Source organism: Aquarana catesbeiana, linkage group LG07 (assembly GCF_042186555.1).
Source record: "Aquarana catesbeiana isolate 2022-GZ linkage group LG07, ASM4218655v1, whole genome shotgun sequence".
Classification (NCBI taxonomy): domain Eukaryota; kingdom Metazoa; phylum Chordata; class Amphibia; order Anura; family Ranidae; genus Aquarana; species Aquarana catesbeiana.
The window spans coordinates 90,706,407-90,733,772 of NC_133330.1; the positions used below are offsets into that span (position 1 = coordinate 90,706,407).

The window sequence follows — 27,366 nt, forward strand, 5'->3', positions numbered from 1 at the left end:
ACTAAATATGAGGAACTTATAAATTCAAGACTAGCTTAGCAGTCAGACAGCTAGAGGAAGCTGTCTGATGGAAACGTTTAGTTCAAATTATTCTATATCTCATGTATAATTCAATGTATTCTAATAAGTGTATTTTATGATTAGATAATAATAATGAATATGGGATCTTCCCCTTATTATAAAGGAAATATGTCATCAAAACATGTACCCCTTATTGGTGGAGAATAATTAATAACACCAATCCCGCCCTGTGTACTTAAAATGCAGTACAAGGCAAAATAATTACGTTTCTGCTATTCATTCCCGTGTCCGTAGCCCATCCCCCCCACAGTAGAACACCTCCCTAGGACACACTTAACCCCTTGATCGCCACCTAGTGTTTAACCCCTTCCCTGCCACTGTCTTTTACACAGTAATCAGTGCATTTTTACAGCAGTGATCGCTGAATAAATGACAATGGTCCCAAAATGGTGTCAAAAGCCTCTGATGTGTCCGCCATAATGTCGCAGTCACAATAAAAATCGCAGATCGGCACCATTACTAATAAAAAAAAATTAATAATAAAAATGCCATAAATCTATCCCCTATTTTGTAGTTGCTATAACTTTTGCGCAAACCAATCAATGTAAGCTTATTGTGATTTTTTTTACCAAAAATATGTAGAAGAATACATATCGACCTAAACTGAGAAAGAAATTTGTTTTTTTATATATTTTTTGGGGATATTTATTATAGCAAACAGTAAAAAACATTGCTTTTTTTTTTCAAACTTGTCGAACTTTTTTTATTTATAGTGCAAAGAATAAAAACCGCAGAGGTGATCAAATACCACCAAAAGAAAGCTCTATTTGTGGGAAAAAAGGACGTCAATTTTGTTTGGGTGCAATGTCGCACGACCGTGCAATTGTCAGTTAAAGCGACGCAGTGCCGAATCGCAAAAAGTGCTCTGGTCAGGAAGGGGGTAAATCCTTCCAGGGCTGAAGTTGTTAAAGATAGGGCACAGCACCAGCAATTAATTTACATAGCAAATGCTTAAAGCTGAAGTTTAGGTATGCAATTTTTTAGTGTTATATGGGTCCAGCTTGGACCAATGTAAGTATGTATGTGCCATATCTGTGATCCCTGTGGAAGCTGAAAATCATGATGTCACCACCCCACTTCTCTACTTTGTCCACTGTAGTAACGGTGCCAACTACAATAATTTCCAGTTTCTACAGGGATTGACCAGGTTATGGCACATACATAGTTACATTGGCCCAAGCTGAAGTAATGCAACTATGTAAAAACTGCCATATCTAAACTTCAACTTAACAAAATAATGATAGAAATATGGTCATGTAACTCTTTTTCTTCTTCTTAGCTCTGCATGGCCTGGGGCGGGACCTGGGCTAGGCACAGAATGATGCGTGTCTTGGTGACATCGCTTCAACATTTAGATGACTTTCTCCCCCAAGGTCATGCAGAGTGGAGAGGAACTGTCAGTCAAAATATCTGATCCACCCTGCAGACATTTCTGCCCATAATGTGGGCATTTAGGAGGATTCTGCCCCACAGTAATTTGGGAGCAGACACGGCTTACTTGCTAAAAGAAGTGGAGCATGTGCAATGTGATGGCAAAGCTGTCAGAGGCACAGAAAGATTTAAAAACATATTAGTAAAGTGTTTTTTTTTCGAAAGGAGGGGGGGGATAACAACCACTTTAACTTGTGTACATCCAGGTCTTAAAAATACCCTAATAAACAAGGGTACAGCCTGCATCCTTTAAGATATTGTTTTCAAACCAGAGAAAATATTCATATTAGAGGGTCTATTTATCAATGTTTTTTTTTTACCCAAGATTCACACATCTTTCACTCAAGAGTCACAAATGTTTCTAATTGAATTTAATATGAAAACAATTGTGAATCTTAAGTAACAGTTGTGTGAATTCTGGGTGAAAACATTGATAAAGAGCTGAATTAGTTCTTTTTTCTTTTCTTCTTTCACAATCAAATCTTTATTAAAAGTTTCATGTGACAACACTTTAGAAATGACACTTTGCTACAATGTAAAGTAGTGAGTGTACAGCTTGTATAACTGTGTAAATTTGCTGTCCCCTCAAAATAACTCAACATGCAGTCATTAATGTCTAAACCACTAGCAACAAAAGTGAGTACACCCCTAAGTGAAAATGTCCAAACTGGGCCCAAAGTGTCAATATTTTGTGTGGCCACCATTATTTTCCAGCACTGCCTTAACCCTCTTGGGCATGGAGTTCACTAGAGCTTCAAAGGTTCCCTATTGAGCATCTGTGGGACATCCTCAAATAGAAGGTGGAGGAGCGCAAGGTCTCTAACCTCCACCAGCTCTGTGATGCCGTCATGGGGGAGTGGAAGAGGTTCCACTCCTCCATGACGGCATCATGGAGCTGGTGGAGGTTAGAGACCTTGCGCTCCTCCACCTTCCATTTGAGGATGCCCCACAGATGCTCAATAGGGTTTAGGTCTGGAGACATGCTTGGCCAGTCCATCACCTTTGCCCTCAGCTTCTTTAGCAAGGCAGTGGTCGTCTTGGAGGTGTGTTTGGGGTCGTTATCATGTTAGAATACTGCTCTGCAACCTAGTTTTCAAAGGAAGGGGATCATGTTCTGCTTCAGTATGTCACAGTACATGTTGGCATTCATGGTTCCCTCAACAAACTGTAGCTCCCCAGTGCTGGCAGCACTCATGCAGCCCCAGACCATGACACTGCCATCACCATGCTTGACTGTAGGCAAGACACATTTGTCTTTGTACTCCTCAGCTGGTTGCCGCCACAGACGCTTGACACCATCTGAACCCAATAAGTTTATCTTGGTCTCATCAGATCACAGGACATGGTTCCAGTAATCCACGCCCTTAGTCTGCTTGTGTTCAGCAAACTGTTTGTGGGCTTTCTTGTGCATCATCTTTAGAGGAGGCTTTCTTCTGGGATGACAGTCACACAGACCAATTTGATGCAGTGTGTAGCGTATGGTCTGAGCACTGACAGGCTGACCCCCCACCCCTTCAACTTCTGCAGCAACGCTGGCAGCAAAGACAACCTCTGGACATGACGCTGCGCACAAACACTCAACTTCTTTGGTCGACCATGACGAGGCTCTCTGAGTGGAACCTGTCCTGTAAAACTGCTGTATAGTCTTGGCCAGCGTGCTGCAGCTCAGTTTCATGGTCTTAGTAATCTTCTTATAGCCTAGGCCATCTTTATCTAGAGCAACAATTCTTTTTTTCCAGATCCTCAGAGAGTTCTTTGCCATGAGGTGCCATGTTGAACTTCCAGTGACCAGTATGAGAGAGTGAGAGTGATAACATCAAATTTATCACACCTGCTCCCCATTCACTCCTGAGACCCTGTAATACTAATGCGTCACATGATATCGGGGAGGAAAAATACCAATTGGGCTCAATTTGGACATTTTCACTTAGAGGTGTACTCACTTTTGTTGCCAGAGGTTTAGACATTAATGGCTGTGTGTTGAGTAATTTTGAGGGGACAGCAAGTTTACACTGTTATACAAGCTGTACACTCACTACTTTACATTGTAGCAAAGTGTTATTTCTTTAGTGTTGTTCCATGAAAAGATCTAATAAAATATTTGCAAAAATGTGAGGTGTGTACTCACTTTAGTGAGATAATATATAAGCACAAGGTAGTCATGGTTGTAATAGGAAAAGTACACAAAAGAAATTGTATTTATTGAAAGAAAAAATAAAAGGATAACATAGAATATAATATCATAGGATGAGATACAAAAATTATTTCTATATATTTCTGGAGGAAACAAGATTTTTTTAACAGACTGTAAGTGGTAGCGTAAGGTTTATGTATTCCAGCCCAGAAACCCTATACCCCCCACAGTGCTTAAATCATAGATAAAATCATACATAACCCAAAATTCAAGTATTACAAAAGAAGAAAGGTCCAGCTCTCATCATCATTGCCAATCTCCAATTGTATTGAGTAAAAGACCTATTCTTACACCTTTAAGAAATACTCTCAAGTCTAAAACTAGGTTGGAGAGTCTTTTTCATTTTTTTCAATAGAAAATAAAGTGGGAAGATTTTAGGAAGCTATAGTAAAAATTTCAGAGCCGATCTGCTGGAGAAATCTAAGTGAAAGGTACTACGCTCCTCTGTTAAATAAAACATTTATAGAAGACATCAGATATTGGAATGGGTCTAGGCAACAGTTAAGCAGGGATTGGTCCCTAGAGCAGCAGCATTTTAATGATTTCAGCTCCTGCTTGTTTAATCTATGTCAATGCACAGATTCCGGCTTGTGTACCCAGTGACAGATAATGGGTTAAAGAAACGCTCTACCTGTCAGCACAAATCCATGAGTCTCAAGACACCTCACCTAGGGCTGAGAGGGTTAAAACATAAATTTCTAACAGAACCCACTTAGCACAGTAATATCATGCTCTGCTGATTCTCAGCTGGGACCTACGCATAGCCGCCTCTTGCTTTCTATCTCATGTCAGATGTGATCTTCGAGAAAGAGAGTGGTGTGATGCTCTGCAGTCCAGTAGCAGTGCGAACCTGGAAAGATCACCGAAAAGGGATATTAATAGTGAGAGGCTCTGCTGCAGCTCAAACCGTACCGACACGATAATGCTATTAGTCTTACTCCGCAGGTTCATTGCATGTGGGCTGCCAGTGGCGTCATGATGTGCATCCTACAGGTTCTTGCCTTACAGGTTCTTCATTATATGCAGCTAAGAGACTGCTGTAAATTAGATTGTAGAATTCCTGGAACTCTGTTCAATAGCCTGCAGTTGAAAGAGTTAATGCACCAAATCAAGCGATTTCTGAAGACAAAACTACACAACACACATACCAAAAATAAAATATTCATGTTTTCTCCAAAAAGAGCATCGTGCAGATTGTCTAAGACATGACAAAATGGATTGTCTACCAAAAAGAACATGAATCAGTGCAGGATGGTAATAGATAAAACACACAAAAATCTAAACGGCAGACAAAAGGGCCAGTGCAAAGAAATATGTTTTGACACATAGAAGACCTTGAGCAGGATTGTTAGATGATTGCCAGTGTGGTATATTTATCACGTAGTGCTCAGTAGGTAATAAATATAGCATGATGCTATTAACCCAGAACCTTACTGGTCCATTCCATTTTGTCTTATAATCCGCAGGCAGAAGTTGCCATTAAATACAAGCCCCATACCGTCTGATCCTCTTGTCCTTACAATCTGCTGCAAGCAGGCCAACCGAGTACACATGCCTGAGTAGTACAGTAATTATATCTCCTGCTATATACTTGCCTTATTGAAATGAGACCCGCGCTGGTAACTAAATTGGGACTTCTATAGGCTGGAACTAATAAAACAGCTATACAAAGACCTACAGTATCTCACAAAAGTGAGTACACCCCTCACATTTTTGTAAATATTTTATTATATCTTTTCATGTGACAACACTTAAGAAATGACATTTTGCTACAATGTAAAGTAATAAGTGTACAGCTTCTATAACAGTGTAAATTTGCTGTCCTCTCAAAATAACTCAATACACAGCCATTAATGTCTAAACCGCTGGCAATAAAAGTGAGTACATCCCTGAGAAAAATGTCCAAATTGGGCCCAATTAGCCATTTTCCCTCCCCGGTGTCATGTGAATCGTTAGTGTTACAAGGTCTCAGGTTTGAATGGGGAGCAGGTGTGTTAAATTTGGAGTTATCACTCTCACTCTCTCATACTGGTCCCTGGACGTTCAACATGGCACCTCATGGCAAAGAACTCTCTGAGGATCTGAAAAAAAGAATTGTTGCTCTACATAAAGATAGCCTAGGCTATAAGAAGGATGCCAAGACCCTGAAACTGAGCTGCAGCATGGTGGTCAAGACCATACAGAAGTTTAACAGGACAGGTTTCTACTAAGAACAGGCCTCACCATGGTTGACCAAAGAAGTTGAGTGCACGTGCTCAGCGTCATATCCAGAGGTTGTCTTTGGGAAATAGACGTATGAGTGCTGCCAGCATTGCTGCAGAGGTTGAAGGGGTGGGGGTCAGCCTGTAAGGGCTCAGACCATACGCCGCACCAAATTGGTATGTGTGACTGTCATCCCAGAAGGAAGAATCTTCTAAAGATAATGCACAAGAAGCCTGCAAACAGTTTGCTAAAAACAAGCAGACTAAGGACATGGATTACTTGAACCATGTCCTGTGGTCTAATGAAACCAAGATAAACTTATTTGGTTCAGATGGTGTCAAGCGTGTGTGGCGGCAACCAGGTGAGGAGTACAAAGACAAGTGAGTCATGCCTACAGTCAAGCATGGTGGTGGGATTGTCATGGTCTAGGGCTGCATGAGTGCTGCAGGCACTGGGGAGCTACAGTTCATTGAGTGAACCATGAACTCCAACATGTACTGTGACATACTGAAGCATAGCATGATCCCCTCCCTTCAGAGACTGGGCCGCAGGGCAGTATTCCAACATGATAATGGCCCCAAACACACCTCCAAGACGACCACTGCCTTGCTAAAAAAGCTGAGGGTAAAGGTGATGGACTGGCCAAGTATGTCTTCAGACCTAAAGCCTATTGAGCATCTGTGGGGAATCCTCAAACAGAAGGTGGAGGAGTGCAAGGTATACTGTACACTCACTACTTTACATTGTAGCAAAGTGTCATTTCTTCAGTGTTGTCACATTAAAAGATGAAATAAAATATTTACAAAAATGTGAGGGGTGTACTCACTTTTGTGAGATACTATATATTAAGGGAGCTTTCAGAATTATACAGAATTATACACATCTCTTGTATTTTTCTTCATTTTGTTTCTTTTAATTTATGTTCTTTTTTTTTTTCTATTTTTTTATTGTTTTAGGTAAAAATTGCAAGTTTCAATCAGCACATATCTGCACTATTATTACGTTCATTTCATTTTAAAACAAACCTAAGCTATCATTATGTGGAGCAAAGCAAAAGTGATTGGTACTTCCAGGTATGGAGAAGCATGTGTCTTACTCCCTTTCTTGTCCTGTGACAGCACTGGTACTTGATGAATGGCCCAGCTCTGCCACATTAGGGCAGGCAAAGAATCCACATAGCAGAGTGTAAGCTCTGAATAAAGGGATCTACATAGGGTTGACTTTCTTTGCTCCTGGGAACACTTTGCAACTGTGAGGTTGCAAAAAGAAGATTGAATAGATATGTGCCCTTGGGAAGTGTGGCATTAAACTGAATTTGTTGCTTTGCTATTTGTCAAAAAAAACAAAATCCTGAATCCGGGTACTTCTGGATATGGGGGAGTATGTGACTTCCTACGCCCCTTCCTCCCGCGTGGCAGTGCAGGTATTTAGCAACTAGCCAGGGCTTGGAGTATACACAGGACTAACTCTCCTTACTCACAATGGGAAAAAACAGGCAGGGGACGAAAAGGATGGTAAGTATAAGTTGTTAATGGGGTTGGTGCTAAAATATACCCGCCAGTGGCATCACTAAGGAAGGGCCAGAGGGGGCCTTGGCCCCACCAACATTATACTGTGCCCCTCCATGTGCCCCCCTAATTAAAATGCATTTTCTATATGTGTAGCAGGTGCTGGTGCCGACCCCCCCCCCTCGCAGATTCCATCAGCAGGACACAAGGTAGCGGAGCCGAAACCTACAGGCTCTATGATAGGAGTGACACAGGCAGAGCTGCAGCTGAGGGGGATTTTCACCCCTCCCTCTCCTCCTTGAGCACAAATTGTGGCTCCTCAATTACCTGATGTGCCCCCAGCATTTCTGCCTAATGAGGAGCAGAGAATGTGGCACCCTCCAGCAGAGAGCAGAGGCAGGGCTGCCTGACATGTTAGATTCCTGGGCTCCGTAGTGAGGACAGTGCCTGATAATGGAGGATACCCTGGCTGGCTCAGATTACACTTTGCTTCGTCTCCTGTGACACAGGCAGTCTGGAGCATGGCTAGAATGGCAGCAAAGAGGTCAGCAAGTTTCACTGATAATATGATCTAATCGAAATGTACATGTGCATAGCATCTGGCTTTGTTTCTGACTGGGATGGTGTGTAGTGTTCCTGGGGTGGAGGATGGACTCCATATTACTTCAGGCTCTTCAGGTGTCAGGAATAGTGTGAACATATGCAGGGGAGGGGGGGCTCTGGGCTGGCTTCTGTTGTCAATGCCCAGTTTTCCTCTGCCCAGACTTCCCCTGACATGTCCTTGGGATGGTCTGAGCTGTGGCCTCTCATATGGGGTGCTGTGCACAGGACACTATATTGCCACTGCTCCTCTAAGGAGCAGGGCCCTCTGATTCCTACTGTATTAAAGTGTATTGTATTTGTACTGTCTACCCTCAAGTTGTAAAGCGATGCGTAAACTGTTGGCGCTATATAAATCCTGTATACTAATAATAATAATAGTAACTTTCACACTGAGGCGCTTTACAGGCATTTTAGAGCTATAAATAGTGCCTGTAAAGCGCTTCTTCTGTCACTCCAGTGTGAGAGCCCGAGGGCATTCACACTGGGGTGGTGCGCTAGCAGAACGCTAGAAAAATTCCTGCAATCAGCACCTTTGGGGCGGTTTAGGATCGGTTACATCGCTCCTAACCCACCCCTGCCCATTGAAATCAATAGGCAACGCTGCCAAAGCCCCGGAAAGCGATTTGGCAGCAGCACTACACGGGCAGTATTAACCCCTCCTTTGGCCGCTAGCGGGGTTTAAAAGCACTCCTCTGCTAGCAGCCGAAAATCGCTGCTAAAACAACGGTAAAATAGCGGCGCTTTACCACCGACGTTCTCATCACCCCAGTGTGAAAGTGGCCTATGAGTTATTGTATGGTTACTCCATGAAGTTTCCTCAGCTTTTTCCTCTTATCACAAGTTCTCTATGACCCCTTTCACACAGGCGATCCAATCAGGCCCAGGTCCTATCAGTTTTTTAGGACGATCTGATTGGACACAGCAGTCTCTCCTGTAGAGAGACGGATGTCCACTGACACCCACCGCCATCCAATCTGATCCTGTCCACCAAAAACAGACAGATGGAGGTCCTATTTTGCATCCGTCTGGTGGATTGGATGGCATTAGATGAAAACAGAGCGGCGGTCCATTACCATCTGATTGCTCTATAGATTAGAGTAGGACTCTGTCCATGTCCACTTTAAATAGCGGAGTGGACACAAATCTGTCATCCACCAGGTTAGAGGGGATCAGCAGACAGATCCCCTACTGAGCAAGCAGATTCCACTTCACGGAGGCGCCCCTATGAAAGGGGCCTAAAGGAGTTCACAAGTCATGTGCACAGCTGTGTGTGGCAGTGCAGGTGTTTTTCTGCATTCAGGCACTCCATGCATTGCAAGTGGGCCTCCAATGCACTTCAGCACATCTAAACCTGTCTGTGAGACTCTTACTTGTGGCACAGCAATCTAAGCTTATTTTATTATTTTATGGATACAAGAAAGCTTTTGGTTTATTTAACCATGCCCCTTTATGCCCCTCTTATTATTAGCACATTCGCACAATCTGGCCTTATCAACTGTTCACTGTGGCGTGCATAGCATGCCGCATTACTACTCTCCTTGGGGCACCAAACATCTTTTACAATCCTATAGTTTATACTACAAAAAAAGCTGTGCACCGCTAAAGGGATCGAGTTTGGATTGAAGAAAAGGTGGCAACCCTGAGTCCAGCGGCTCTCATTGACCCAGCCCAGCAAGCAATTCAGGGCCAATGGGAAACTAACAGCCAGAGGATTATGGGACTTGTAGTCCCAGATACCAGTGGGCCCAGGACGATTCCCTGGGAGTGGACTGCAGCCCCCAGCATGCCGAGCAGGAGGGGGAAGGAGAGAGGAGAGAGGACCGGGGACCGGGAGAGGAGACGAGGAACCACAAGGCTATCCAGCTGTCCACAAGGTATGAATACTTTTTCAAGGCGCTGTGTGTGTGTGTGTATATATATATATATATATATATATATATATATATATTTGCGTTATATAGTTGCCCCCCCTACTTTTGTCCCTGTCCCCCCATGTGCCCCCCCCTAAATATTAAAGCTGGAGTCGCCACTGATACCCGCTGCTTTGCCCTTCAAAGCATGTGTTCAATTTGAAGTAATTTTGTGTGTGACTTTTTTCGAGCTTTCTCTTTTGTATAACATGTAGAGATTTGTAAATTTCCAATAGGTGTAGCTCTGTACCCCATTACAGCCTACTGTTGCTTAAAACCTCTACCTAAACGTGAAGACACCCTATCATCAAAAAATCAACTATTTAAATTGCTTATTTGATTATGATTTTTTTATTTACTTGCCATGTGCCTATGAACTTGCTAGCAAATCTGGAAAGTCAGTTTCCTAGCACAGCCACCTGCCTCTTTGCACGTCATAGCCCTTTCCTTTATGCTCTTGAAAGTGACTCTCTGAGCAGGCCCAGCTTGTTCACACCTTCCTTCGCTTACCTGCATAACCTTTAAAGTAGAAGCCAGAAGAGGAGCAAAGGGGGTTAGTGTAGTTTAACTTGAGTGCCAGCTCTGAGTCTGCTGATGCTGCTGGCATCACATTGAAGATAGTGGTGTCCTACAGCAGTCTCAGAGCACATATAATAGTTTGAGAAGATTGTTGTTGGAATGACGACAGGGTCTCTTTAAGCTGCCCTATTCCTCTGTTTGGCCACTAGGAGATATTTAGGTATGGGAAACATGTGATCCCTTTCTCTCATGTGACAATGCTACTGACACTTTCACACGGTGATGGGGAGTCCTCACAACAGACAGGCAGTGCATTGTTTTCAATATGTTAGTATATTCATGGACTTGCATTGTGGGATGGTGCTGTAAAGCACAATCTTTGTGTAGTACTGAACATTTTTAAGCTTGAATACGTAATAAGCAATTATAACCACTCCCATGCCCCTATAACTATATATATGTGTAGGCAGGGCCGGGACAACGGGTGGGCAGGAGGGGCTACTGCCCTGGGCATTGTGGTATCATGCGAGGTGGGGGCGCCACAAGGAGAATGGGGGGAGGGAATTTGTGTTGAAAGGGGGAATTTGGGGGACAGCACGGGGTAAGATCTGTTCTAGAAGGGGTAATTTGGGGAAGTTGGGTGCTAAGAGTTGTGGTTTAGAGGAATTTGTGTAGGAAGTGGGGGAAGAAGATTTGTGCTAGAAGGGGGGAATTTGTGCTGGGAGAGGTGAGGGGGAGAAGATGTGTACTAGGAGGGGAAATTGTAGGGGTAGAGGATTTGTGCTAGGAAAGGTGAAATTTTTATTTTGGGGGGGGGCATTTGAGATGGGGGGATTTGGGGATGGGGGGGGGATTTGTGCAGAGAAGGGGGATTTCAGGCTGGCTTCTGTTGTCAATGCCCAGGTTTCCTCTGCCCAGACTTCCCCTGACATGTCCTTGGGATGGTCTGAGCTGTGGCCTCTCATATGGGGTGCTGTGCACAGGACACTATATTGCCACTGCTCCTCTAAGGAGCAGGGCCCTCTGATTCCTACTGTATTAAAGTGTATTGTATTTGTACTGTCTACCCTCAAGTTGTAAAGCAATGCGTAAACTGTTGGCGCTATATAAATCCTGTATACTAATAATAATAATAGTAACTTTCACACTGAGGCGCTTTACAGGCGTTTTAGAGCTATAAATAGTGCCTGTAAAGCGCCTCTTCTGTCACTCCAGTGTGAGAGCCCGAGGGCATTCACACTGGGGTGGTGCGCTAGCAGAACGCTAGAAAAATTCGGGGGAATTTGGGAAGTTGGGTGCTAAGAGTTGTGGTTTAGAGGAATTTGTGTAGGAAGTGGGGGAAGAAGATTTGTGCTAGAAGGGGGGAATTTGTGCTGGGAGAGGGAGCTTTCAAGTGAGGGGGAGAAGATGTGTACTAGGAGGGGAAATTGTAGGGGTAGAGGATTTGTGCTAGGAAAGGTGAATTTTTATTTTGGGGGGGGGGGGCATTTGAGATGGGGGGATTTGGGGATGGGGGGGGGGTTTGTGCAGAGAAGGGGGATTTCAGTAGGGGGGCATATTTGTCTTCTAGATTGAAAGCCCTAAGGAACAGGACCCTCTGATTCCTCCTGTATTGCATGAATTGTATTATAACTGTACTGTCTGCCCTAATGTTGAAAATCACTGTGCAAACTGCTGGGACTATATAAATCCTCTATAATAATAATAATAATTTGTACTTGGAGGAGGGGTAATTCATGCTTGATGCAGATTAGTGCTTATTGTTTTCGTGGGGGGATTTCTGCTGACACATATTGCGCATACATCCTGCGCGGGGGAGGGGGGCAGGGCGCAGTTTGGAATGTTTGCTCTGGGCTTTAGATGATTAGTGTGCCACTGATTAGTGTGATTTTTGCCTCAACCTCTTCCAGAAACCCCTCAGCCCCTCTAGCACACCAGGTTGAGTGTACAAACATACAATATCACAGGAAATCACTGAAAGTAATATTTATTACTCAGTAGTCGCATTAAGCAAGCATTAAACAATGGTAATAACACAATTTAACACAATTTAGCATACAAAGTTATTAACAGTAAGTACTAGATATAAGATTACATTTGGCGTGCAGATCAGCAGCAAGGCCCCATCAAAAGGAGCAGTAGTAAAGTTTTATCTATCGAGAGCTGGAACTAAACTTCCAGACTTTGCACTTTCCAAATAAGAAAAGAAGGATGGTAGCACAGAGAACAGGGGAACAAAGGGGCTTGCAGAATAATAATTACAGGAGGGGCAGTCTTTTAAGATGTTCTTCTGCCAGCTATTGTTGGGGCTCTTTAAGTGCATTAGTGCACTTAACAACAGTCCCAGTTAACCTACAGGCAGTATAGGTATGATCTAGTCTCGGCACAGGTGCAAGGTAGATATGCTTCAGATGCGGTAAAGGTTCGGTATAATGTGGTGTAGGGTTGGTATAAGTGCAGTCTATGATTGGAATAAGTGCAGTATAGAGTGCAGTATGGATGCAGTATGGATTGGGTGCTCTTGGTGTCCTGCTCTCAATGGCTCAGTCCCTGCTAGTAGTATCAGCAGCAATGGGATATTAAATACTTGACCACTGGGCACTTAAACCCTCTTCCTAACCAGACCAATTTTCAGCTTTCAGTGTTCTCACATTTTGAATGACAGTTACTCAGTCATGCAACACTGTACCCATATGAAATTTTTGTCCTTTTTTTCCACAAATAGAGCTTTTTTTTTATGGTATTTAATCACTGCTGTTTTTTTATTTTTTGTGCTATAAATGAAAAAAGACTGAAAATTCTGTAAAAAAAAATACATTTTTCTTTGTTTCTGTTATAAAATTTTTCAAATTAGTAATTTTTCATAATACATTTTGGGCAAATTTTATACGGCTACATATCTTTGGTAAAAATAATCCACAAGCTATGGTGCCAATCATTGAAAATTGATCACACCTGCAGTACTGACAGCCTAGCTCATTTCTTGAGACCCTAGCAAGCCAGGACAGTACAAATACCCCCCAAATGACCCTTTTTGGAAAGTAGACATTCAAAGGTATTTAGAAAGAGGCATGGTGAGTTTTTTGAAGTTGTAATTTTTTCCCACAATTCTTTGCAAAATCAAGATTTTTTTTCTTTTTTCCACAAACGTGCCATATTATCAGATTATTTCTCACACACAGCATATGCATACCACAGATTACACCCCAACATACATTCTACTATGCCTCCTGAGTATGGCGATACCACATGTGTGAGACTTTTACACACCGTGTTCACATACAGAGCACCTTCAGGCGTTCTAGGAGCATAAATTACACACCTAATTTCCTGACTACCTCTTGCACTTTTGAAGGCCCTGGAGCACCAGGACAATAAAAACGCCCAAAAAATGACCCCATTATGGAAAGAAAACACCCCAACGTATAATCTATGAGGCATATCGAGTCTTTTGAACATGTCATTTTTTTTCTACAACTATTTGGAAAATGTGGAAAGAAGATGAAAACGCATTTTTTTTTACACAAAGTTGTCCATTTTTACAATATTTCTAACACATAGCATGTACATGGCAAAAATTACACTCCAAAACAGTCTGCTACTCCTCCTGAGTATGGTGATACCACATGTTTGAGACTTTTACACAGCCTGGCCACATACAGAGATCCAACATGCAGGGAGCACCATCAGGTGTTCTAGGGACATAAATTTCAAATCTAATTTGACTACCTATTACACTTTGAGGCACTGTAGTGGCACTGTAGTGGCATGGATGAGCCGTGGATGAGGATGGCTAAGCATGGTTGAGCCATGAATGTGGATGGCTGGGTATGGCTGAGTATGGATGGAATGGCTAAGTATGGCTGAGTGGGTATGGCTGAGTGTAGCTGGGTTGTTATGGATGGGATGACTGGGTCAGGTATGGCTGAGTGTGGATGGGATGGCTAGGTATGAATGGGATGGCTGGGTCAGGTATGGCAGAGTATGGCTGGGTGAGTATGGCTGGGTATGGCTGAGTGTGGATGGGATGGCTGGGTATGGCTGAGTATGGATGGCTGGATGAGTATTGCTGAGTATGGATTGATGGATGAGTATTGCTGAGTATGGATGGATGGATGAGTATTGCTGAGTATGGATGGATGGATGAGTATTGCTGAGTATGGATGGCTGGATGAGTATTGCTGAGTATGGATGGCTGGATGAGTATTACTGAGCATGAATGAGTATGAATGGCTGAGCATGGATGGATGGATGAGTATTGCTGAGCATGGATGAGTATGGATGGCTGAGCATGGATGGGTGGATGAGTATTGCTGAGGATGGATGGATGGATGAGTATTGCTGAGCATGGATGGATGAGTATTGCTGAGGATGGATGAGTATTGCTGAGGATGGATGCATGAGTATGGATGAATGAGTATTGCTAAGCATGGATGGATGGATGGCTGGATGAGTTCTGGAATGGGCACAGATCAGCGATATGGGCAGTACACATTAAACCAAAAGCGCAGCAGCACCTGATCTCTCCCCTCTCCCCTGCACTGTACCGATCGGTACGGGGAGGGGGAAAGATGATCCGGGTATGACGCCGATTTGTTTACAAGCGATTGCTCCGTCATTTGACGGAGCGATCACGTGGTAAACGGCTGCTCGATTACCATGATCCATGGACACCGTCCCAGAATAAGCCGACTGCGCTGTAGCCGTCTTTCGGCTATGGCCCAGTCAGCAAGTGGTTAACCCTCTCACCAGTTCCCGGGATGCTGTGGTAGCCTCTTACTGTAGAAGGGGACCCCCTCGCTCTCACCCCAAAAGCACCCAGTAATCAACAGTGAGAAGCAGTGGATGAGTCCCTCTGGGGCAGTAGTGTACGTGCTGTGATGTGGGCAGTGCTGTCCTCACTCCCAATCTTAGGCTCAGGTCTCTGTTCATATGGTCTCCCACTAGCAGACCAGACAGAGGAATTTTCCTAAGCAGTTTAACCACTTCAACCCCAGAAGATTTTCCCCCTTATTAATGACTAGGTGTCAGAAACCATGAAATCAGGCCGGGGCAGAATTACAGTTAAATCACACTTGTTTAATAATAAAAGTAAAAAGAACAAACATAGTCAAAACATAGCCAAAGTTCAGTAACCGGAACGGATAGTCAGCCAAGCCAGAAGTCAGGGATCAATGTAGTGGAACAGCACACAGGATCTGAAGCCAGAAGGGATGTCAGCAAAGCAAGTCTTGAACAGGATCCCAGGATGTGACCAAGGCGAAGGCAGAGCTCCTCTGGACTGGACGGCTTAAGTAGGCAGGATTGACGAGCAGGATATCATCAAGACACTAGGCCATTTTTTGCAATGCGGCGCTCTGTTTCTTTTACTGAAAATTGTGCAGTCGTGCGACGCTGTAAACAAAATTGACGTCCTTTTTTTTCCCACAAATAGAGATTTCTTTTGGTGGTATTTGATCACCTCTTTGGTTTTTATTTTTTGCTCTATTAAACAAAAAAAAGCGACAATTTAAAAAAAACTATATTTTTTACCTTTTGCTATAATAAATATCCCAAAAATTAAAGAAAATAAAATACAAATTTCTTCATCAGTTTAGGCCAATATGTATTCTTCTAAATATTTTTGGTAAAAAAAAATTACAATAAGAGTATATTGATTGGTTTGTGCAAAAGTTATAGCATCTACATAATAGGGGATAGATTATTTATGGCATTTTTATGGTATTTTTATTTTTTTACTAGCAATGGCGGTGATCTGCAATTTTTAGCGGGACTGCAATGTTACAGTGGACAGATCGGACACTTTTGACACTATTTTGGGACCATTGACATTTATACAACAATCAGTGCTATAAAAATGCTCTGATTACTGTGTAAATGTCACTGGTAGGAAAGGGGTTAACACTAGGGGACGATCAAGGGGTTAAATGATTTCCCTCGTGTGTGTTTCTAACTGTGGGGGATGGGACTGATTGAAGGAGGAGACATATCGCTGTTCGTAATTACTACGAGCATCAGATCTGTCTCTCCTCTCCTGTCAGAAGAGGGATTTGTATGTTTACATACACAAATCCCCGTTCTGGCTCTCGTGTCTGCAATAGCAGGTGGCCGGGCATCTCGCCCACCGAGTGACACGCATCGGGTCCCTTGCCGTGCAGCAGGTGCACCTGCTACAGGTCTTAAAAGAACTGATGTACCAATACGGCGATTCGCAGGAACGAGCCACTTTGCGTATATGTATGTTAACTGGTCGACAAGTGGTTAATAAAAATCATCTCTTCACACTTTCCTCTGCACAGTGCCTATTGGGATCTGTAGTGTAAGGAGTCTTTCGTCCCATTTAATAGCTGCTATCTCAAACCACAACTCCTAGGATTCTCAGAGCTCTGCGTAGAGGTCTATGGGCTTGCATGGCTTTAGCACTCCTCCTGCTGGTCGGAGGAGAATGGTGCAGCAAAATATCAGTGATTCAGTAGATCGGTAGAGGGAGAGAAGAATAAAAGGCAATGTCTCCTCCTCTGTATTGCTGTAGTGTAGTCCTTCACCAGGCTATATATACAGTATAAATACAGCATATACATATACATATACATATTAACATTAACATATTAACATATTAACATAAAATTACAAGTATAGATTAAACAAGGTCATCTCCTTTACAGCGAAAAACATTGAAAAGACTATACATTCTCTTAAGAGCTGAAATAAACCTTTATGCCTATAGTGGAATAATAGTATACAGTTGCAACCAACAATGTCTTTTTTTTTAAATTTTCTATTGCCTTTTGTTTAACTGAATTACTTAAAACATACACTATTACAAAGCATGTTTTTTCTTCTTTGTTTTTTTTTGTTTAAAGAAAATGAGAGTTACTTAACGAAAAATGAATGGTTCTCTTTATAGACAAAAAAGAAAGAACACAGCGAACAAGCACAGCCCAAAATGACATGCTGGGATAATGAGAACATTGCTTGCACAAGATACTTATTGCCTCTAGAGAACATATGATCGGTAGGTTTTTTTTTTTTTTTTTTTTTGTAAATTGGTTTTTATATATTAATCATACATAAAATCTGTTGAATACTGTTACATTAGTTTAAATAATACAGCTAAATAGTATTAAAAAAGTACTATTGTTCCTAATACAAACTGAAAATATGTTTATTATGTCAAGCAATATTTCTCCAGTATTTACACATATTATACAACAGGCCACGATGCTGCGAGTCACGTCCATGTAAAGGAGAGAAAGGCAGGTGGTACAGAAAGTTAGAAAAAGGGATTTTCTAAAATATATGGTAGGTTGCAGACAAATTAGAATTCGTTTTAGCTTGATAGAATTTATTGTTAAAATGCCCTTAGCAGACTGTATTTAATCCTGCTTTAGGCCTGGTCCACACCTATGCAGGTTGCAGTTTGCGTATTCCAGGTGTATTTTGCGTTTTTCAAAACATGTTTTTGATCCATTAAAGTCTATGGAACCAAAAACCAGAAAAAAAATCCCTGGCCCTTTCCATAAAATGCAAAATGCGAACATGACCCATAGGAAACCATGTTAAATAGACTGTAGTGTGTTTCTGAAAAACTGAAAATGCACTAAAAAATGCATAGGTGTGAACTAGGCCTTAAAGTGTACCTCTAGCCAATTTTTTTTTTGGGAGAATACAGAAGAGTTAGAACCTTATACTGCAGGAGATGTGTGAACTTCCCTTATAAACATATTGCAGCTCCCAAACCAAAACAAAACGCCGCTGGCACCAAAGGGAATGCATGAGGGACCATAGCAAATATAATAATCACTGGTCGGGGCAATAATTGGGGCTTAAACAAGTATGTGGGTAAATTAAATGTTATATAATGTAGCCAAGGGTGGCAACAGACCAGGTTTGGGCTAACTGGGTGTCTTTCACCCGGGTTCAATGCAGAAAAGAGGAAAGGTTTGTTGTCGCCAGTGATACACCTCCATCCCTATACATAGCAAATACACAGAGGGTCGCCCTGGGACTTTGAGTGAGGTGGTCAGAGTAGGCCAAAATAACAGCAGTAAATACAGTAAAACCATTTGTCCAAGAAGTAATGTACATTCGTGTTGGTAGACAGTAGCATAGCCAATAAAATATTGCACATGATAAAAGTAACATGTAGGTATCATACAGTAGGCACAAGCTTTAAAGTAACCCGATGCATTTTCGCGAGATGTAGCTCGCTTCCTAAGGGGTGGATGCATGTGTGATGTATCTAAATTGAACACAAAGATATGCATGACACAGTGATAGATATTGAAGCAAATGGTGAACGGGGCTCAGGGGTATGGAACCCCATACTCACCAATCTGCAGAGCCAAAGTGCCAAATTGCTGTATTCCAAAAGGAGGCAGCGACAAGTGTATGGCATGGGAGCTGAGGGGGAGAGACCGACCAAAACATCACCAGAGGACAAACGGAGCACAGACATGGCATTGGTGGGAGTGTTTAACCCTGAAGGTCTCACATAGTTCATTGGTCTGCCTGTAATGTGGCACATCTGTACCGTATATAGAACCTTCTGCAGCAAAAATGACATTTATAAAGCCAAAAATATTTTCATTAAAGATTTCTTTACATTATAAACAATGGCTTGGGGAGCCAGTCTGTATGATGAGGCCACAATTTTGTGCACTTGGAACAAGATTAGAGATTTTTTGGATAAATCCTGATGTCTCTTTCTTTGGATAGAAGTAACAGGTGTGGAAAAAATGGGGCCTTGGGTGTTGGTGGTGCCTTCACACCTTAACCCTATAGAGGTGCTTTTGATGAAAGCAAGAATTGGCCTTGCTGTCAAAAATTTTATTTATATGCACCTGTCAAACAGGTGTGGCAAAAATGGTACTTGGGTGTTAATTGAGCCCATGAAACCTACACCAAAAAACATCTTCCAGATGAAATCAACACCCACAAGGCTAGGCAGCCTAGACAGTCTTTCAGAGATTCCAGATCCAGAAAGCACTTAATCAGCGACATCAGCATCAGGGGCTTGATAGCTGCTGCTAATACAGAACTGATTCATTTTAATAAATGTCAGACGGTCCATGAAGCACTGAATGACCGTTCGGAAACCACGCTGGATGCATACAGGGCAAGTTCTGGCAAGTGGTCTATTCACGTGATCCAGTAACCCAGTGGATCGTCAACTGGAAAGCTCCCATATCTATATAGCATTTTTCAATGCTGCAAGCAAAGCCAACAGAATATTGGCATGCATTAAAACAGGGATTAACTCCAGAGATAAAACGATAATTCTTCCACTCTGCAAGACTCTGGTTCAGCCACACCTGGAGTATGCCATCCAGTTCTGACTCCAGTCCTCAGGAAGGAGGTGTTGGAACTGGAGAGGGTCCAGAGAAGGGCAACAAAGCTAATTAGCACTGAACTTATTCTATCTGGAGAAGAGAATCTTGAGAGGGGATATGATTTCAATGTACAAATACTGTACTGGTGACCCCGCAATAGGCATAAATCTTTTCCGCACAAAGGAACCTAAAAAGACACTATAATTAGAAGAAAAGCAGTTTAACCTTAAACTGTGTAGAGGGTTCTTTACAGTAAGAGCGCTAAGAATGTGGAATTCTCTTCCACAAGCAGTGGTTTCAGCAGGGAGCATAGATGAATTAAAAAAACTATTAGATAGGCACCTGAACGACCACAACATATAGGGGTATACAATGTAATATTGACATAAAAGCACACACACAGGTTGGACTTGATGGACTTGTGTTTTTTTTTCAACCTCACCAACTATGTAACTATGTAGATAATCTCCCGCCTTATGATGGGATGTAGAAGCTGACAGCCCTGGGTGCTGAGGACTTAAACATTTTTGAAATGCATCACTGAGGCAGCCCCCTTCTCCACCACTCCTCTCTTGACCAACATAAGCCTCAAAACTACGTTTTCCACCAGACTGTAACCTACCAGCGTTACATAAACTCCTCTTAAAGGTGTCCTCAAGAGATTTCATCTTCTGATCCCTCTTTGGGGACGGGATGAGTACAGAGACTTTCCCCTTGTAACGGTGGTCAAGCAGGGTTGCACCAACAAATTGAGGACATGTGCCAGGGATGGCACATGTATCAACTTTCCCCATCTAAGGGCGGACAAGAGGTTTGTGCCATTATCGCACACCACCATTTCTGGCTCCAGCTGGCGTGGCATGAACCACCTCTGGGCCTGCTCCTGCAGAGCTGCAAGAGTCTTTGCTCCTGTCCCCTTGACAGACTGGGTGAAGCACTGCAGGGCACCTTTTAGCCTGACTCATTGAATAGCCCCTTGAACGCTTAGGGGGTCATAGGACATTTCAGCAGAGGAGGGCATGGAGGAGGAGAAGGGAGTGGAGCTGACAAATCTTGCATCATCACCACTAGCTGTATGGAGACATGACAGCACAACAAGCTGTAGCACTGAGTCCTGTCCTGCATCCTTCCATGCTTGCAGGACCACGTGTCAGCAGTAACATGGACCTTGCAGCTGACTGCCTTGCCCAACAATGCCAAAATATTGCCTTCCACGTGATGGTAGAGAGCTGTAAAAGCCTTACGTGAAAAGAAATAGCAGCTTTGACAAGCTTGAATTCAGACGCTAGGCAGGTGGGTGGCAGTGAGTTTATTTTTTTTCACTGCAGCAGATGGGGCAGAAAAAATTTGCCTGCTATAGTCTGATTGCCTGATATACTGTACAGCTTGTGGTGTGCTACTTGCAGACATGCTGCAAGGACCTGGGACACCCTGTGCTATACCATCATCCCTGGCAGTGGAGGCCATGAAGTATAGCGGGGGTAGCCTGGAAAGGTGAGGAGCAGAATTGCGCCCCTTTTGTGTGGCTTTCAGGTGCTCTTGCCAATGGGCAAAGTGGTGGGAGGTTAAATGCCTTGTCAAGCATGTGGTACCCAAATGGTTGGTGTTTTTGCAATGCTTGATGTGCTTGAGGCAAAGTTTGCAAACTGCAATAGTTCGATCAGCTGCGCATGTAATAAAAAGGCCCAAACAGCTGAACTGTGGAAAGTGGGCCGGGAGATAACAGCTTCACAATCTGGTGGAATAGGGTGGCTGCTCCCTACTCTTCCATGATGGCTGCTTTTTTGGGGTTGTGCCTCACCCTCACTTTCCTCCTTCACTCAAACTGCACTATCACCAGATTCACACTAAACTGATCTACATTGACAATAGAATCACAATAGTACACTATAACACACTAACTCGCTAGTAGCACTGAACAGAGCCCTGTTCTATCTCTCTCCACGCCAGTATCACACTGCATATGGCTGCTATGGGAAGAATGTTTTTATAGTGTGGGGCGGGACTAAGAGCATGAGCCATGACTGGATAGAGTCATCATTTCTTTCTCCAATTATGGCTCTGACAGTGCTCTGTGCCCTGATTGGGCAAAGCTTTCATTGCTTCAGCCAATCAGGCCTTCCAATGCACTGTGCAGCGTCGCAGTGCATTGTGGTCGTTCGGCGGGCCGAACAAGTGGTCGAATGTCCCGATAATTCGGATGTTCGTCGAAAAGCCAATCGTTCTCCAAAATCTAGTAAGAATTTGCAGTCAGATGGATCAGAGTTACCCTTTGTAAAATATATCATTTGTTATGCCGTGTACACACGGGGCGGCTTTTCGACCGGACTGGTCCGACAGAATGAATACGTTGGACAATCCGATCGTGTGTTGGCTTCATCGGACCTCCAGTGGACTTTTTCTGTCGAAAATCAGATGGACTTTAGATTTAGAATATGTTTCAAATCTTTCCGACACTCGAGTCCGGTCGAAAAATCTGTTCGTCTGTATGCTAGTCGGAAGGACAAAAAAGGACACAAGGGCAGCTATTGGCTACTGGCTATGAACTTCCTTATTCTAGTCTGGTCGTATGTCATCACGTTCAAACGACCGGACTTTCGAACAGACTTTTGTCGGTTCGTGTGTGCGCAAGTTCGGTTGTTCGCAAGTCCATCGTAACTCTGTCGAAAGTCCGTCGGAAAGACCGTCGGACATTTGATGCTGAAAAGTCTGCCCGTGTGTACACGACATAAGCCCACTATTATGCTTGAAAGTGTATATACAGTTTTGGATGAAGTGGGGAAAATGTAGAGCCTTTGTTAATTTTTTTTATGTCCCCCATTGCAGAGCCCACATATAGCAATATGTCCTAGTCTAAAACGGGAATTCCTTTCCCCCTTGCAACGGGTTTTCATTGCTGTCTAATATCATTGGAGTGTTTTTCACTCACTTTGTGTCCCAGAGACACCATCTTCCTAAAGTGGGGCACAATCCCAACTTTGACAGCTGTCACTAGAATATAGATCTTCTTTGGGAGATTTCCTTTCTCCTCCTATTGCAAGGAAACCGTGAAATAATAAATAGTAATATCCTTTCATTTTCTGCCCAAGGGACAAAGACCATAAGGATAAAAAGTGAGTGTGAATCTCCCAAACAAGGACACAGGCAGTATTACAAATCTGAAAGACATTCTAACTCAGTGGTGGCCAACTGGAAAATTATAGAGAGCCTCAAGTGTGGCTCCTGACACCTCCAAAGGGCAGTACAACAGCACTGCATTTTTTTTGTGCCTCCGTGCCCAAAACTTTGCTCCTGCTGCATTTTTTGAAGTGTATAACAATGCACACGGAAGTTGGAGTACAATAACCCCCAGCATTGGTGTCAGTGAGTGCAATAATAACATGTATCACTGTTGTCCGTAAGTGCAATAATTACACCCCTGGTGTCAGTATAATTAACAATCCCCCCCTCCCCCACACATTGTTGGTCAGTGATATTTAACCCCCCCCTGAATTGTGGATTACCCCCCTCCTCCCCCTGCATTGTGGACTGGCAGTGAAAATTAACCTTCCTCCTTCCTCTGCATTGTGAACTGGTAGTAAAAGTTAACCCCCCTCCTCCCCCTGGATTGTGGACTGACAGTGAAAGTTAACTCCCCTCCTCTCTCTGCATTGTGGACTGGCAGTAAAAGTTATCCTCCCTCCAGCCCCTGTATCGTGGACTGGCAGTGAAAGTTAACCCCCATCACTTACCCATCACATGCTCCTGCACCGCTCTCTCTCTCTCTCCCCAGGCTGAGAATGTGCTTGTACTGTGGGAGAAAATAAGTCTGCACCCACAGTACAGTCCCTCTCATTCAGTGCTGGGTGCTGGAGCACAGAGCACGTTCCAGCACCCGGCTCCCCACTGCCACTCTGCTTCCTTTATGGTGCCCAATAACCCGCGGCCGCACACAGATGGACCGTGGACTGCATGCGGCCCATGGGCTGCGTTTTGGGCACCAGGATTCTAACTCTACCTGTTTCTATCCAAATACTAGGAGTCAGGGGTATAACTACAAATCAAGTGGTTCCATTAGTAAGTTTGCCATGGGGACCAGTGGAAGCCCCATTATGAGAAGAGAACCTACTTTCTTTATAAAACCTAGGAGAAAAGGAGAGAGGAAAGATTGCCCTTGAGACTGACTTGCCTACTGGCATAGTCCTTCAAGTGGTTTCTTGCCTTTTAGTAATTCCCTGTTCCATGTGCACCTTCAATGTCTTGCTAATGTTGGTGGGTCCCGCTGCTCCACTTCTAGCCCTAAATAAATGGCCAAAATGCAAACAGTTAAAGATTCAGAGTCTACACATCCCAATCTTAGACCTCATGCTGTTTTTGACTTCAGACGTTTTTTTCTACAGTCAACAAACTCTCCAGCATGTTATCCTATGTGTCCATGCACACGTAGGCTGTCATAAACTGTTTTTGGCTGTAAAAAAAACCCCAAAACTAGTGGGTTCTGAGAGGAGTTTTTCAGCTGTAAAAATGCTATAATGTCAAAAAACGCTGATAAATGCTAAAAAACGCGGCTCACCCGCGTTTTTTAACATTTGTATTCCTTACTAATAGCAGAGAGGTGGTTTCTGTCTAAAAAAAAAACGCTAAAAAAACGCTATTGCAAAAATGCTGAATTGCTAAAAAAATTCACTACAAAGCTACTGGTGTTTTTATAACGTTTTTAGAATGTCTAGTGTGCATTGGGATGTGGAGACTCTGAGCAGAAACTTTAACTGTTTGCATATACTAAAAGCTCTGACTTCAGCTGTAGTACTCTGTTTCAATTTAAATAAACCAGTGGCTCTATCTATGATTAATAACCATTAACGTGGAACAGAGGAAGTATGGCTGTGACTTGCATCACATTTAAGGACATTGAAGGCCTCTGCCAGGGGTTTAAATGAATTGAAGATGAATTTGGGATGTATCCTGTTTAGGCACATCTGGATTTTTTGCAAAACTGGAGTGGTTTGAGGTTACTTTACTGTTTTGATATACTGTATAATATCAGCGACAAACCCACCCATAGACCTGCAGCTGGATATAAAGCAACTGCATACTAATGGGATGCAGTGGCGTAACTAGAACCATCAGGGCCCCGGTGCAAGAAACCATGAAGGGCCCCCCTGACCTCGTCCAGCTGCCCCTGACACTCATCCAGGGCCCTTTACTCCCATTGCGAGCTGCGGGATCTCCCTCCGGCTAGCAGTTTACTTCCCGAGTCTATACAGTGGAGAGGGGAGGGGCTTCTGACCCGAGCAGGTATTGACTTCAGTGTACAAGCAGTGTGAATCACTTGTTTACTGAAGCTGATACCTGCCTAGGTCAGGGGCCCCCATAGTTGCCACCATTTCAAAAAAGTTTTTAGGGACACCTTTTTTTTAAAGAGGAAGTAAACCCTCCTGCAAAAAAAATAAATAAAAACACACCCTGCAAGATAAAGGCATAATGAGCTAGTATGCATAGCATACTAGCACATTATGAATTACTTACCAGAGAACGAAGCCCCTGTAGCTGTCCTCGTCTCTCCCTCAGGCTGCCGACATCTCGCCTGGGGCTTGCTTCCGGGTATCACGGCTCCGGCGCTGTGATTGGCCGGAACCGCGATGATGTCACTCCCGCCCATGTATGCCATTGCTTCAGTTGGCCATAGTGCGCATGTGCCGCATGACGTCGGCACTTGCAAATACAGGGATATTTTCTAAACTGTGCAGGTTTAGGAGATATCCAGTGCAGCTACAGGCAAGCCTAATTATAGGCTTGCCTGTAGTTTAAAGTGGTTGTAAAGGGTTTACAACCACTTAATGCATGTCCAGAAAGCCATTGGAGGCAGGGCATTTACTTTAATTAGGGACGGGGCATTCAATTAATATGGGTCTAGTTCTACAAGAACTGTAAAATTAACATATTTATGTGTTGGTGAAGCTTTCCTTTTATGTGAAAACTTGCTAAAGTGACCATATATACTGTGACTGTACTTTTATATTGCTTTCATGGTAATGCAAAAATGCAGATATTTATTTGGATTTCCTATTGTAGCTTATTATAAACTATAATAATAAACCCAAATAAATATCCACGTTCACATTAACAATAAATAAAAAAAAAAATCAGTCACACTGTCACAGTATATATGGTGACTTTAGCAATTTTTTACATTTTCATACATATTAGGAACATCTCCATTGGAAGCCTAATGTCCCAGTAACAATAATAATCAAATAAATCTGTAATCTTGTTCAATGACAGCAAAGTGGTACAATGGCTGGCAGGGGAGATGCTGGGATTCCATCTATTTTAGTTAAGGGTGGAGGTGTACATTTGTAATGTATTTTTAAAAGGTGATGCTGGTGAGATAAAAGCAAGAGGAGTTGTGCTGAAATAGACCTGTATAGCAAGGAGATCAGCTTATGCAAACAGATAATCCAATGACTAACTGAAACCTAGCAAAGTTTAATCTGGTGTAGCAATCTGATTTACCTCTATCAGAGTATCTCCACCGTCTGCTACAGTCTCTCACAGGGTCTGTCCATGCAGTTTGAGCCTCACACCTGCACCAGAAGTTGGACCGGGCGCCATCACATTTGAGGCTGGCCACACCCCCTCCTCGAGTCCAGCCCAATCAAAATGCAAGCCTCGTCAGGCTCCGCCTCCAGCATGTTCTGCAGGAGTAGCAGAGAGCGCACCCGAGAGCCACCTGATCTGCTGCTGAAGAAGAGTTTGTGCCCCTCCCCTCTGCACTCAGAGAGCAAAGTGAACTGAACGCCAGAGGGAGATTCCGCGGCTTGCAGGTTCCACAGAGCTGCCGATACCCTCCACTGCGTATGGAAGTGACAACTGGACGTGCGGGGGGAGATGCTGGGTCCTGGGGCCCCCCCACTGTGGCGGAACGGCAGGGCCCAGTCGCAAGTGCGACTGGTGCGACCCTGATTGTTCCGCCAGTGATGGGATGCTAAAATTGACTGGAAAAGGCAAAATTCTGGGCATCAGCTTTTACTGGTTGAACTAGATGGACTTGTGTCTTTTTTCAACCTGACTAACTATGTAACTATGTATGTAACAGCTAAATATACAGCTGACATACTTATTGTAAGGCAATACTATGGGATAGTAGGCATCATGCAAATTTACAAACATGCATAGCAAATAAATAAACAGACCATACACCCATTTCATTATAATAATACTTCTTTATTCTATTATTATTGGATATAATTGGCCACGGCCTGATTTATTGGTTTATTTTCTTTTTAATACCAAACCAAATTTATTTATAACATCAAATCCATTCTCATAAAGCATATTCTCAACCAAACTTTATTTTAACAATAAACCATACTCAACCCAGCCACTGAGACTCGAGCTGACTCAGCATTTATCATCAAATCTTTTCTTAAATCTCCCCTTTGATTGTTCACCAAAGGGAGCCACCACATAAATCTTTGGCCGCGACGGGGGGGGTTAGGGCGGGGAGCTCTTTGCGCTGTAATTTCTCTGGCTTCTGGCACAATCCTGACTGGAAATCTCCTTTAAATAGGCTATAGGATACCTTCTGGAATATTCTAAAGGTC

At 43.2% G+C, this 27,366-nt stretch overlaps 1 protein-coding gene across 5 annotated transcripts in view; it reads left to right on the plus strand.

Moving 5' to 3' along the window:
- ELFN2 (extracellular leucine rich repeat and fibronectin type III domain containing 2) overlaps positions 1-27,366 on the plus strand; it is a 207,316-nt gene that overhangs the window by 136,417 nt on the left and 43,533 nt on the right. For 3 of the 5 annotated variants that reach the window (XM_073592471.1, XM_073592473.1, XM_073592474.1), the window contains one exon: positions 17,356-17,463. The exons of the other annotated variants lie outside the window; for them this stretch is intronic. The gene's annotated coding sequence lies outside the window, so the exon portion shown is untranslated. The remainder of the gene's footprint in view (positions 1-17,355; positions 17,464-27,366) is intronic. 5 annotated transcript variants of the gene reach the window in all.